This window comes from Leopardus geoffroyi, chromosome C1 (assembly GCF_018350155.1).
Source record: "Leopardus geoffroyi isolate Oge1 chromosome C1, O.geoffroyi_Oge1_pat1.0, whole genome shotgun sequence".
Lineage (NCBI taxonomy): Eukaryota > Metazoa > Chordata > Mammalia > Carnivora > Felidae > Leopardus > Leopardus geoffroyi.
This window is the reverse complement of record NC_059328.1, coordinates 111209916-111224619: the sequence shown is the minus strand read 5'-3', so window position 1 is coordinate 111224619 and position 14704 is coordinate 111209916. Positions and strand designations below refer to the sequence as shown.

Genomic DNA, 14704 nt, shown 5'->3' with positions numbered 1-14704 from the left:
TCCCAAAAATAAATAAACGTTGAAAAAAAAAAAATTAAAAAAAAAAAAAATGAATAAACATTAAAAACATTTTTTAAAAAAAGATTCTCTCTCTCTCTCTCCCTCTGCTCCTCTCTCCAACTCATGCTTTCTCTTAATAAAAATTTTAAAAATTATGCAGTGATTAAAAAAAGGAATATACCAACTGGACAACAGGCAGAGTGAAATAGCAAAAAGAATAAAAGGCCTCTGTTCTAATGGAGACACAATTGACATGTAACACCGGATTGGTTTTAGGTGCACTTAAGTTTTTAAAAGTGGTTCATGGACAGGGTAGGTGTTAAGAGTGAGCAGCAGAGGAAGTTCATATATTGGAGCTGAATTCTGAAATTCCTGTTATGTTAACCTACACATGCTGAAGACATGCTAAATCTATCAAATAATGCAGGAAGCCTTAACTGGGGTCTATGAATACATAAATGGGCAAAAGGAGTTCAGTGACCCCCTCACCTCACAGCTGCAGGAATTCTAATATGAATATTTACATATTTGTCTGGGAAAAGAGTAAACAACTTTCATCAGACACCTCACGGGGTTCAAAAAACTACTACTGTGGACAATGATGAGTCATCCAAGAAATGTGAATGATAAAATTTGAATTTTAGAAAGATAAATTATCCTATGCAATTTTAAAGGAGGAATAAGAGGCAAGAAAAGAATTTACTCAACTATAATAATCAAGGAAGATGTACATATCTTTTTACCAAAATCTCTCACTAAATTTTTTAGTCTTCACAAATTTTTTTTAAATCTATGGTTTTTACCTATACAAAACAAGATTCTAATGGACTGCCCTTGAGATCTACTTTAAATAATGTATTCAATGAGCTGCATAACATTTTACTATGCAAAAATTATCCCAGAAGAATGATCAAAAAGGGGCAAATTAGTGATTTGATTTTATTTTGAGAAAAACAGAAAGAGTGAGCAGAGGAGGGGCAGACAGAGTGGGGGAGAGAGAATCCCAAGCAGGCTCTGTGCTGTCAAGGGCTCTATCTGTGGGTTTGAACTCAGGAACTATGAGATCATGACCTGAGCTGAAACCAAGAGCCAGATGCTCAACCAACCGAGCCACCCAGGAGCTCCCAAATTGGTGATTTTAAATTCCCTTCAATACTCATGCTGAAGAATGACTCTTCATCACTTACTGAAAAGCAACATCACTCAAAAAAGCAAAAATCAGGGGTGCCTGCTGGTTCAGCAGGTAGAACATGTGACTCTTGATCTCAAGGTTGTGAATTCAAGCCCCACATTAGGTGTAGAGATTACTTCAAGTAAAATCTTTATTTAAAAAAAAAAAGCAAAATACCAGGGCACCTGGGTGGCTCAGTTGGTTAAGCGACCGACTTCAGCTCAGGTCATGATCTCATGCTCCATGAGTTCGAGCCCCACGTCGGGCTCTGTGCTGACAGCTCAGAGCCTGAAGCCTTCTTCAGATTCTGTGTCTCCCTCTCTCTGCCCCTCCCCCACTCATTCTCTCTCTCTCTCTCTCTCTCTCTCTCTTTCTCTCTCTCTCTCTCAAAACATTAAAAATTAAAAAAAAAAAAAGCAAAATCCATAATACATGTATTGATGTGAGAGAAACAACTATACTCAGACACTAATGGGGTACATACTTTGACCAAGCAATCCCATGTCCATGAATTCACCCCTACACAGGCAGAGCACTTTTTGCAATAACAAAGACTGGAAACCACCTATGTCTGTTAAACAGAGGACTAGTCAAAGTAAACCATGAAATATACATACAGTGCATATTACGAAAACTACCATAAAGGAGGTAATTCTATTTAGGATCTCCAAGATAAACTGTTAAGTGAAAAAAAGGGAAGTACAAACCAACATATAGAATGTTAATGTGTGTGTGAAAAGCAACAGAAAAAGGAACACATACACATCTATAGTGCATAAATTTGCTACATATACCTCACATTACTTTGGAAGATTTCACAACAAACTGATAAAGATAGCTACTGCATAGAAGAAAGAAGATAGTTGCAAGAAGACAGATCACTGCACATCCTCTTGTACTTTTCAGTGTCTTAACACACGTATATAGCACATAAATGAATGAATAAATACCCAAAAATGAAATAACTTATAAAAGTAATGCTACCAACTGTAGTGTTAGTGTTATGAACATGGCCAGACACAAAACTGGAAATGTCTACTCTGGGCACAAAAGCGACATAAAAAATATAACTGGAAATGAGCATTGGGATAGAAAATGTAGGTGAAGGGGGCCTGGGTGGCTCAGGTGGCTCAGTCGGTTGAGCGTCCAACTCTTGATTTTGACTCAGGTCATGATCTCACAGTTCATGAGTTTGAGCCCCCCCACATCAGGCTCTGCACTGGGAGTGTGGAGCCTGCTTGGGATTCTGTCTCCCTCCTGCCCTCCCTCTCTCTCTGTGCCTCCCCAGCTCTCTCTCTCAAAATAAATAAACTTAAAAAGAGAGAGAAAATGTGGATGAAAAAGACTCTTATTAATAATACCAACTACAATTTGAGTATATGAAACATAGGGAGGCACGGGGCTACATTTGGGATGTGAGGGTGGGTGGTTGTGTGTGTTTCTGTGTGTATAAAATCTACTAAGAAATATTCTCCCAAATGCAGATTTAAAGACTGAAAATCATCACATTACTAAAATAAAAATACACCAAAGTCCTCACCAGTAACCAATTCTGAACAAAGCTATTTGTGACAACTTAAGGACCACAATGTGACCACTTAAATCCTGATGGAAGATTTTCCTATTTTAGACTCTTTTAGGTATGTAACTTGTCATTTTAGCTCTCTCCCAAAGACAATGAACCAAACAGCCCTTCCAAGTTATACTATGAAATGCTCTGGGTTTTTTGTAAAGGTGGAATGAAGAACACTAAACTGGTATTCAGGTGACCTGAATTCTGCCACCGTGTGACTACAAACAAATTTAATCTCTTCAATCCTGTTTATCTTCAAATTAAAAAGTCTAGATTTGATGACCTTCAAAAGTAAAACAATTCTATAATTTCAAGATTACACAGGGAGCAGGTAAGAATTTTCCTAAATTTCGTTCAGCTCATTTTTAATCTAGCTTAACAACAAGGTAAAAGCACTTAACAGAATACCCAAAATCATTCCCAAAGCAACAATCCCTAAAGACATGGTCCTGAATATTTCAAATTTGTCAACAGCAAGATAAACTGACATGCTCAAGGCTTTGAATGTTTCTTGATTTTGGGCCAGTTCTCGGTTTCTAGTTCTTACCTAAAAGCCTAACAAGTTCCTCAGTATTTGGCATTTACGGTGTCTTTAATTACCCTATGACACACACTATCTCAATTTGTATTTCCCTCCAACCCAGTCTGGACCTCAAAAATATAGTGGTTATTAAGGACACAGTAAACTAAGAGTTAATCAAATATTAAAAGTGAAATTAGGGGCACCTGGGTGGCTCAGAGTGTTGAGCGTCCAACTCTTGATTTTGATTCAGGTTATGATCTCGTGATTTTTTAGTTTAAGCCCTGTGTTGGGCTCACGCTGCCAGTGCAGAGCCTGCTCAGAATTCTCTCTCCTCTCTCGCTGCCCCTTCTCCTGCTCGCATGTGCACACACACACTATCTCTCTTCCCGAATAAACTTAAAAAAAATTTTTTAGTAGTAAAAATGAAGTTAAAAAAATTTCACTAATGGAGCACCTGGCTGGCTCAGTCAGTAGAGCATGCAACTCTTAATCTCAGGGTTGAGTTTGAGCCCCATGTTGGGGGTAGAGATTACTTAAAAATAAAAGCTTTAAGAAAATAAAAAATAAATAAATTTCACCAATGAAATATATAACCTTCCTTACCCTTTATAAAATAAAGGTTAAGTACAGTTATGTAAAACTGCTTTTATTAGAGCCAAAACTGAAGCTTATAGATTTCTAACCACAAAGTAAAGCCCTACAAGTTTCTAACCAAAAAGTCAAAGTCCTACTCATATTTGCCCTATGGACAACACACATTCTTGGTGGGGTAAATCAAATGCTTGACCAATTGCTAACTGCATCAAATACAGCAAATATATAATATATTCATGACTATGAGACAAAGCCTTCTTAAGACATAATACCAAAAGCACAATCAACAGAAGAAAAAATAAATTGGACATCATCAAAATTACTTTTGTGCTTCAATAATACCATCAAGAAAGTGAAAAGACAATCCATAAAATGAGAGAAAATTTCTGCAAATCATGTATCTGATAAGGGACTTGCAGCATTTACAATATATTCAGTAATAATAAAAAACAAATAATCTAATATTTTAAATGGGCAAAGTATCTGAAAAGAGACTTCTCTAAGATATATAAATGGCCAATAAGCACATGAAAAGATGTTCACCATTATTAGTCATTAGGAAAACGCAAATCAAAGCCATGAGATAACACTGCACATCCATTAGGGTAGCTATAATCTAAAAGAAGGCTGGGGCACCTGGGTGGCTCAGGTGGTTAAGCGTCTAACTTTGGCTCAGGTCATGATCTCGTGGTTCACGAGTTCGAGCCCCACATCGGGCTCTGTGCTGTCGGCTCGGAGCCTGGAGCCTCCTTCAGCTTCTGTATCTCCCTCTCTCTCTGACCCTCCCCTGTTCACACGCTGTCTCTCTCTCCCTCAAAATAAATAAACATTAAAAAAAAAAAAAAAAAAAGAAGGCAAATAACACGTGGTGGTGAGGATAAGGAGAAATTCTAACCCTCATATACTGCTGGTAAGAATATGAAATAGTACAGTCTTTTGAGAAAACAGATTTGGAATCTCCTTAATCCCAAATACAGAATTACCATAACAACCAGCAATTCCATTCCTAGGTATAATGCCAAGAGAACCGAAAGCATTATGTCTACACAAAAACTTGTATGCTATTATTCATAACTATTATTCATAACATTATTCACTATTTTTCGTAATAACTTGAAAGTGATAACAACCCAAACATTTTACTTACTAGATTACTGGTTAGTCAGATGGAAGAGACATACAGGGCAAGGTATGTGGGAAAAGGGTTAGAGCATCCACATCCACTGACCCACCAAGCTGCCCAAATCTCTACACAATCACCAAATTGGAAGCTTTCTGAACCTCATCCTTTTGGCCTTTTATGGAGGCTTCTTTACCTAGGCATGGTTCACTAAATCACTGGCCACTGGCAACCGATCCTACCTCCAACCTCTCTCTCTGAGGTTGAGAAGGTGAGACTGAAAATCCAACCATCTAATCACTTGGTTGGTTTCCCTGGCAACCAGCCCCTATCCCACAGCTTTCCAAAAGTCAGCTCCTTAACATAAATACAGTGTGGTTCAAAGAGGTTTGTTTTGAATGTCAAGACACACATCACTCTAATCACTTAGGAAATTCCAAGAGTTTTAGGAGCTCTGTGCCAAAAACTGGACAAAGATCAAATATGTATTTCTTATTATAAATCACATTATCATGGGGTGGGTGTGGGGGGAAGCTCTGAATTGATATGGAATGATTTCTTGAATATGTTGTTAGGTGGAAAAAGAACAAGGATCACACACAGAAATGGGAAACATCAAACTTTCCAACTTTTGCACAGCAGAGAACACAATTAAGAGAGAAAAGGCAACCTACAGAATGGGAGAAAATACCCACAAATCACATGCCTGATAAGGCGTTAGTATCCAGAAGAGGTAAAGAACTCCTACAACTCAACAACAACAAAAAATCAAATAATCCAATTAAAATTGGGGCAAAGGATTTGAATAGACATTTCTCCAAAGATGATATACAAATTGCCAACAAGCATATGAAAAGATGCTCAACATCACTAATCATGAGAGAAATGCAAATTAAAACCACAATGAAATATCACCTCACACCTAACAGAATGGCTACTATCAAAGAAACAGAAAATAAGTGTTGATGGGGATGTGGAGAAATTGGAACCCTTTTGTACTATTAGCAGGAATATAAAATATAAAATGGTATGATCGCTATGGAAAACGGGATGGAAGTTGCTCAAAAAATGAAAAATAGGGGCACCTGGGTGGCTCAGTCAGTTAAGCATCTGTCTTCAGCTCAGGTCATGATCTCACAGTTCATGGGTCTGAGCCCCGCGTTGGGCTCTGCAATGACAGCTCAGAGCCTGGAGCCTGTTTCCGATTCTGTGTCTATCTCTGCCCCTCTCCAGCTCATGCCCTCTCTGTCTCTCAAAAATAAATAAATGTTTTAAAAAAACTGTTTTAATGAAAAATAGACTACCATATGATCCAGCAATCCCACTTCTGGGTATATATTCATAAGAATTGAGGGGCACCTGGGTGGCTCAGTCGGTTAAGCGGCCGACTTCGGCTCAGGTCATGATTTCGCAGTCCATGAGTTCGAGCCCCGCGTCGGGCTCTGTGCTGACCGCTCAGAGCCTAGAGCCTGTTTCAGATTCTGTGTCTCCCTCTCTCTTACCCTCCCCCGTTCATGCTCTGTCTCTCTCTGTCTCAAAAATAAATAAACATCAAAACAAAAAAAATTTAAAAAGAATTGAAAACAGGATCATGAAGAGATATTTGGACATCTCCATGCTCACAGCAGCACTATTCACAATAACCAGAAAGTCAATGAGCCATGGATGAATGGATAAATATAATGTGGTATATACATACAATGGAATATTGTTAAGCTGTAAAAAAGGAAGGAAATCTTGCCACATTCTACAACATGGATGAGCCTTGTGGACATTATGGTTAAGTGCAATAAGCCAGCCACAAAAATAATGCATGATTTCAACCATATGAGGTATCTAAAATAGTCAAACTCCTAGAAACACAAAGTAGAATAGCCACAGGCTGGAGGAGGGGGAAATGGGGAGTTGTTCCATGGGTACAGAGTTCCAGTTTTATAAGATGAAGAAAGTTCTCAGATCTGTGACACAACAATGTGAATATACTTAACGCTACTAAACTGTACGCTTAAAAATGGTTAAGATGGTAAATTTTTTCATCACAATTAAAAAAAGGTCACAAGTTTTTACAGAAAAGAAAAATAAGAATACACACATACATACATTGGGTGAGTGAGAATTGTAGTGGAGAGCCTAGAGACAGAACCAAGACTGAAGTAATTCTTTCAGTATAGTCTTAAATTGTAAACCATGTACATATTTGATGTATTACAAAATTAAATCGATTGGGTGCTGGGTGGCTCAGTCGGTTAAGCATCCAACTTCAGCTCAGGTCATGATCTCACAGTTCATGAGTTCGAGCCCCACAGCAGGCTCTCTATCAGCACAGAGCCTGCTTCAGATCATCTGTCCCCCTCTCTCTCTGCCCCTCCTCCCCTGCTAAATCTCTCCCTCCCTCTCTCTCAGAAGTAAACAAACATTAAAAACAAAAACAAAAAACAAGAGGGGCTCTGGGTGGCTCAATCGGTTAAGCATCCAATTTCATCTCAGGTCATGATCTCACAGTTGGTGAGTTCCAGCCCCACATCAGGCTCTGTGCTGACAGAGCCTGGAGCCTGCTTCAGAGCCTCTATCTCCCTCTCTCTCTGCCCCTCCCCTGCTCTTGTTCTCTCGCTCGCTCTCTCACTTGTTCTGTCTCAATAATAAAAACATCAAAAAAAAAAAAAAAAAGAGAGAAAAAACAATATAGGGGTGCCTGGCTGGCTCAGTCAGTGAAGCATGTGACTCTTGATCTCGGGGTTGTAAGCTCGGGCCCCACGTGGGGGGTAGAGATTACTTAAAATCTTTAAATGGGGTGCCTGGGTGACTCAGTCAGTTAAGCGGCCGACTTCGGCTCAGGTCACGATCTCACAGTCTGTGAGTTCGAGCCCCACATCGGGCTCTGTGCTGACAGCTCAGAGCCTGGAGCCTGCTTCAGATTCTGTGTCTCCTTCTCTCTCTGACCCTCCCTCATTCATGCTCTGTCTCTCTCTGTCTCAAAAATAAATAAACATTAAAAAAAATTTTTTTAATTAAAAAAATAAATAAAATCTTTAAAGGGGTGCCTGGGTGACTCAGTCGGTTAAACATCCAACTTTAGCTCATGTCATGATCTCACAGTTCCTGAGTTCTAGCCCTGCATCTGGCTCTGTGCTGTCAGTGCAGAGCCTGCTTAGGATTCTCTCTCTTCCTCTCTCTCTCTCTGACCCTCCCCTGCTCATTCTCTCTTTCCCTCCCTCTCTCTCTCTCTCTCCCTCCAAATATATAAATTTAAAAAATTTTAAAAATCTATAAAAAATAAAAATTAAAAAAATAATCAATGCCAAAGACTTAATGCTAATTGCCTCAGGCACAATAATGGTATCGTGTTTTTAGTACTGCCTTAGATGGAGTCAGGCTTGAAATAAAAATGTTTAAAGTGTAGAAGAATGACACTATTTTTAAAAGATGCATCCTGGGGCATCTTGATGGCTCAGTTAGTGAAGCATCCAACTCTTGATCTCAGCTCAGGTAATGATCTCATGGTTCATGAGTTCAAGTCCCATGTCAGGTTCTGCACTGACAGTGCTGAGCCTGCTTGGGATTCTCTCTCTCCCTCTCCCTCTACCCCTCCCTCTCTCTGCTCTGCAATCCCCCCCCTCCCCATGCACATGCATGCTCTCTCTCTCTCTCTCTCTCTCTCAAAATAAATAAACTTTAAAAAAAAAAAAAAAAGAGGCATCCTGAGGTGTTTAGGGGACAAATAGCATGGCATATGCAATTTAATTTCAATTGGTTGTTGAGAGGGGACGTAGATAGCTAAAGCAAAATGGTTGAGTGTTAGTAACAGGTAAATCTAAATGGAAGGTAATAGATATTCATTCTTTCAACTTTTCTGGATGTTTGCAATTTCTCATAACATAAAAAGATAAGAAAGTTACCAGAATATCCCACATCCAAAAAAGGAGAAATGGCTCTTAAAAGTATCTTCCTAAGTGGGACAGTTAATAGAGCAGGAGCCTATAACAAACTCAGCCTCAAGCACAATTTTACATTTATCATCCCACCCAAGGACCTACTCAAAATGGGTAAGGCATAGTGCCAGGTACTAAAGGACACAAAGTAACAGAAGGCAGTCACACAGACCCTAGGCTAACTGGAGAGAGGAATTATAAATAAATAAAAAGGAGAGCCTGGGTAGCTGAGTGGGGTTAAGTGTCACACTTCAGCTCAGATCATGATTTCACGGTTCATGGGTTCGAGCCCCACGTCAGGCTCTGTGCTGACAGCTCAGAGCCTGCAGCCTGCTTTGGATTCTGTGTCTCTCTAGCTCTGTGCCCCTCCCCCACTCACGCTCTGTCTCTGTCTCTCTCAAAAATAAATAAACATTTAAAATGTTTTTAATAAATAAATACATGAAAAGTTTCTGAAGACCTTATTAATGGGATGAGATTTAGCTGGATTTTTGAGGAATGGATAGGTTATGAATAGTCTTGAGGAGGAAGACAGGCAAAAAGTTAAAGCCAAGTAGTAGAAATAAACCAGATCTGTGTGAAATGAATCCCAGTAGAATCATGAGAATAGTTTTTGTGGAAAATTCACTCACTTCTATAAAACAATTTTTAGAATGCCATGGTTTTATGAATACAAAAATGTAAGGCAATGAAGGATCTGCCTTCAAAGAGCTCACAAAGTAGTGGAGAAGATACACAATCAAAATACATTAAACAGAGATATGTACCAAATGCTTTAATAACACAGGGAAAGGAAGAGTTTACAAGAGAATGAGACTGTCAAGTCTTTAATAAAGATATCTGAGTTAATCTTTAAGAACTGAAAAGTGGAAGGGAGGCAAAATAGGTGAAGGGGAAAAAGTACAAACTTCCAGTTATAAAATAAGTCATGGGGATGTAATGTACAACATGGCGACTATATTTAATAATACTATAGTGCATATACGTAGATCCTAAAAGTTATCACAAGAAAAAAAAATGTGTAACTTTCTATGGTGACAGATGTTAACTAGACTTATTGAGGTGGTCATTTTGCAACAGATATAAATACTAAATCATTATGTTGTACACCTGAAACTAATATCGTGTTACATGTCAGTTATACCTCAAAATAAATAAATAAATAAATTAAAACACCCTACAAATGACTTAGCCAACTAAATTCAAGTAACAGAAAGAAAAATGCCAAAATTTATTGAATGCTTACTACATTATCATTTTCTTTCACCTTTGAGATAACTACTATAATAATTAACACTTTCATATGTAAGGAAACTGATGTTCAGAGTTTCATTACCCGACCCAATATTTAAAAAAAAGCTAGTTAGTGGTGAGCCTGGCATTCAAACCTAGGTCTGTCTGATGCCGGAAGTCAAGCCCTTTCCAACACTACCCAGCTCTGAGAATTTATAAGCATTCAAATTATGAATATACGGTACAATACAAACATAATGAAGTCAGTCAATTTTCAGTCAAATACTACATAAAACAATCAAGGACCAGAAATAGAGAAGTGTAATTTGGGGAATATTTTCCAACATACTTAAGAGCTTCCATGTCTAGGACTAATGTAAATCTTTCGCAATGGGGACACAAATGTTACCAGCCACAGTGTGTGTTCAAGGAGGAAAGTTTTTAAACTATGTCACTGTCAAAGACAAAAGACAAAAGATAAAATATCTTGAAGCATTAAAACTATGGTCAGGAGACCTACTTGTCACAACACATTACACAGCAACAGAGAAACTTTGACCATTCGACCAAAAAAAAAAAAAAAAAAAAAAAAAAGAAGAGAAGAAAAGAAAGAAGAAAAGAAAAGAAAAACAGATATAACCTCTCTTACAAGCAAAAATTTCAACACAAAATCTTGGAATGTTCCGGAATCTTAAAAGAACAAATCTGCAGTGTTTAAGCAAGTTGTAAGTTTATGGTATTTAATTAAATATTCTTTGATAATAAAGATTTCTAATCTGCAGACTACAAATAATACCACTTTATCTAAAAACAGTACTAAGACCCCTAATTTTTTGCTAAGCAACCTCAAAAGGATTACATATATATTCATAAGTGAGACTTTCACTAATATTTCTGTCAATATATCTGTTGTAGTTTGGGGTTTTTTTTTTAATTTTTATTTTTTAATAAAAAGCCCAACACTGGGTTTGAACTCACGACCCTGAGATCAAGAATCAGATGCTTAACCGACACACAAGCAACAGATTTGTTGTAGTTTTAAAGCTTTGCTATAACCTTACTTTCCTACTCTGAAATATGAAACAGTTTGGAATTTGGCAATAAATAACAAGTTTTTCCCAAAGCAATGTGAGATATGGACTTATTACTTAGCAAAGAGAACTGAAAAAATACATTAAGTGGTTAGCAAAAGTATAATTAAAGCCTTAGATCAAGATAAATTTGTGATGGCAAAATCTGACCTTTAGTACTTTTCACCAAAGTATGTAAGTTAAGCCATCAACATCATAGATAAGAATTTATTTGTAACTACATCATGGTGATGTAAGGTCAACTTTCCATCAATATTCTTACCACGAGTACAAAAAGAGAAAACTTGGGGCGCCTGGGTGGCGCAGTCGGTTAAGCGTCCGACTTCAGCCAGGTCACGATCTCGCGGTCCGTGAGTTCGAGCCCCGCGTCGGGCTCTGGGCTGATGGCTCAGAGCCTGGAGCCTGTTTCCGATTCTGTGTCTCCCTCTCTCTCTGCCCCTCCCCCGTTCATGCTCTGTCTCTCGCTGTCCCAAAAAATAAAATAAACGTTGAAAAAAAATTAAAAAAAAAAAAAAAAGAAAACTTTTCCGTAAAGTTCAATGAAACAGGCTAAAGAGTAACTGCAAGCCTCTGCCAAAAAAAAAAAAAAAAAAAAAAAAAAAAAAAAATCGTTCCAGTTATTTTATCTTCCAAGCAAGGAGACCAATTAAAAACTGCAAAATTATCTTATGGCGATTAAAGATGGGTGTCAAATGCAATTAAGATTAGGAAAAGAAAAAGCCACCATGAGAACAATTAACATGTTTCCTTTTAACAGTCTCTAAAAGTTTTGTTTTAAATAGATCTACCATTGCATCACGTTCACAAGCAAAAATACTGCATACACTCTATCTCCAGAGTGTACTTAAAAGTCAACTCAGCGCTCCCAAAAGGTATTTCTTTTAACACCGGCTTTTTTGTTCATACTCTAATGTCTTCCAAAGTTCCTAAACAGTTAAGATAATGTCATCTGTGCAGAAATTACTTAAAAACATTCTTGACAAGTTTTCTACAAATAACAAGTACTTTTCTGATCTGATTTAAACAGATCCAATTACGGAATTCCCTGTCGACCCACCTTCCTCTTACAACGGAAGGGTCACTAACCACAAGGGTTACAAGAGAGTATTAGTATTTCTTTAAAAGAAAAAAAAAAAAAAAAGCTAAAATCCTAAATACGTAGTTGTCAGGAAGCAACTTAAAACCGGAGATAAAGAGGGAGTTACTACTGTAGGCACACTTGCAACTAGCATGATCGAAAGCAAGCAAAATAGGAATGTAACTATTCCAAAGGAGAAGGGTTTTTGCCCGTCAAGCTGTGGACCTATTACAAACGCCAATTTCAAGACACGATAATATCGAGGCTAAACCTGCTGTTTCACAGGCTTCCCATTAACTTCCCGCGACCCTTGAACCAAAAGCCGCACTCCATTCAACTCTCGGCTCAGCCCCTTCCACTCCCGCCCCAAATCTACGTTTAACGCGCTTCCCTTCTCCAAACTTCACGTCTTATCCGTGGCCTACCCTACCTACGTCTTCTCGTCGCCAGTCAGGGGCCTTACTTCCACCATGCCCTCCTTTTCTGGTCTACCTCAAGCCTCCAGCTCCCTCCCCTAAAAGTCGACCCAGCCTCAAAGGGCCCTCCCGACGGCGATGCTCCCAGTTCTCCCAACCTGTCCCCAGGCGCCCCTCTAGGCCCCCAAAGCACGCAACGGCCGAGCTTGAAAATGGCGGAAAGTGCCATCGTCTGCAGCAAGCGAGCAGTCCCGTGCCGCCGCCGCACTCACCCTCCGGCGCTGAGCAAAGCTCCTAATGAATGGCGAGCGAAGAGTTCGTCTCCACCGCCCGGAAGGTCTCTCGCATCTAGCCTCTTCCCTCCTCCCCTCTCAATCCCTCTCCTCCAAAGGAGCAGCCGCCATCTTCCCCTACGAGCCACCGAGCGCACGCCCTGGCGTCACCACGCACCGTCGGACGTTACTACGTCACTCGCGCCTGGGGCGCCTAGCTCGGTCGGCCTCCATCTGCGCAGGTGCGTAGGTGAGGGGTGGGACCTGGCCGAATCCCCTTGCGGCTTGCCTGAGGGCTTCCTTTGTTCCCGGTGAGCGGAAGTCAGCGCTGCCAACGGAGGCGCGGCGAAGGTGTTAAGCGGTGCTTTCTTCGCGCTGTGAGCTAAACTTAATGCCCTCAAGAACACCCCGTTTTTCAGGGTTTGAATAAGAAATTTGTTCGGGGGCGGAGTGGCAGTTCCAGCGTGGGGCCTAGAGTGAAACTGTGGGCAAGGCACTTGGCCATGCTAAGTCTATTTATCAGTGAAATTGGAGTTCCTGCCTGCTAGTTTTTTGGGCATTTAAATGAAAGCACTTAGCTTAGTCAAGCGTGCAGCTGGAGTTTATATCACCCCAGTGCAAGTCGGGCCTCTTAGTGTGACTCCCTTCCTGAGAGTCAGACCAAGTTATAAAAGCTGAACCATGTGGTACGACCACTTTGAAAAACATTTAACAGTGTCTGTTGGAGCTAAGTTTATACTCACTCGGTGTGCGACCCAGCAATTGGAATGAGGGCATACATCTAATAGAGGCTTGTACAGAAGTGTGCATAGCAGCTTTGATCAGAAAAATCGATCCATCCAATGTCCATCAGTGCTGCTGCATGTAAATGAACCGTAGTGTGGTTATAGAGTGAACTACGTGAAATAAGTACTGATAAACACAACTTGGATGAATGTCACAGATGCCATTAAATCAGGGGCAAAAGAGGACAGGGATGATTCCATTTATATGAGGTTCACAATACAAATTCCAAACAAATGGTCTTCTAACTTTTGGGAAATAATACGACAATGTGAATAAAAAATTTTTTAAATATTGGGCAACTGGCTGGCTCAGTTGTTAAAGCATACAATTCAATCTCAGGGTCGTGAGTTAGAGCCCCATACTGGACAGAGACATTACTTAAAAAAATAAAGGGGCATCTGGGTGGCTCAGTTAAGCATCCAACTCTTGATTTTGGCTCAGGTCATGATTTCATGGTTCATTAGTTCAAGCTCCACATCAGGCTCCATGCTGACAATGTGGATCTCTGGCTTGGGATTCTCTCTCTCTCTCCCTCTTTCTCTCTTTCTCTCTCCCCCTCCCTCCCTCCTTCAAAGTAAGTAAATAAATAAAAATAAGTAAATATGGGGCACCTGGGTGGCTCAGTCAGTTAGGCATCCAGCTTCGGCTCAGGTCATGATCTCGCAGTTTGTGAGTTTGAGCCTCATATCAGGCTCTGTGCTGACAGCTCAGAGCCTGGAGCCTGCTTCAGATTCTGTGTCTGCCTCTCTCTCAAAAATAAATAAACATTTAAAAATTTTAATAAATAAATAACAAGGTTTCAAAATGAAAGACTTTTATAGGCAGATGGGATTGGGAACAAGGAAATTAGACAAAAAGGTGGATTAGTTATGGCAAAGTCACTTTGCTTTAGAGGATGGCAAAGGTCTATCAGGCAAA

General features: G+C 39.6%; 1 protein-coding gene across 11 annotated transcripts in view; it reads right to left on the bottom strand.

Annotated features, from left to right (window-relative positions):
* WDR33 (WD repeat domain 33) overlaps positions 1-13174 on the bottom strand; it is a 109457-nt gene extending 96283 nt beyond the window's left edge. For 5 of the 11 annotated variants that reach the window (XM_045479369.1, XM_045479372.1, XM_045479374.1 and 2 more), the window contains exon 1: positions 13001-13173. The gene's annotated coding sequence lies outside the window, so the exon portion shown is untranslated. Of the gene's footprint in view, positions 1-13000 lie in introns of all 11 variants that reach the window. The other 6 variants (XM_045479377.1, XM_045479379.1, XM_045479376.1 and 3 more) reach the window with 3 other exon arrangements.
* Between the last annotated feature and the right edge of the window lie 1530 nt (positions 13175-14704).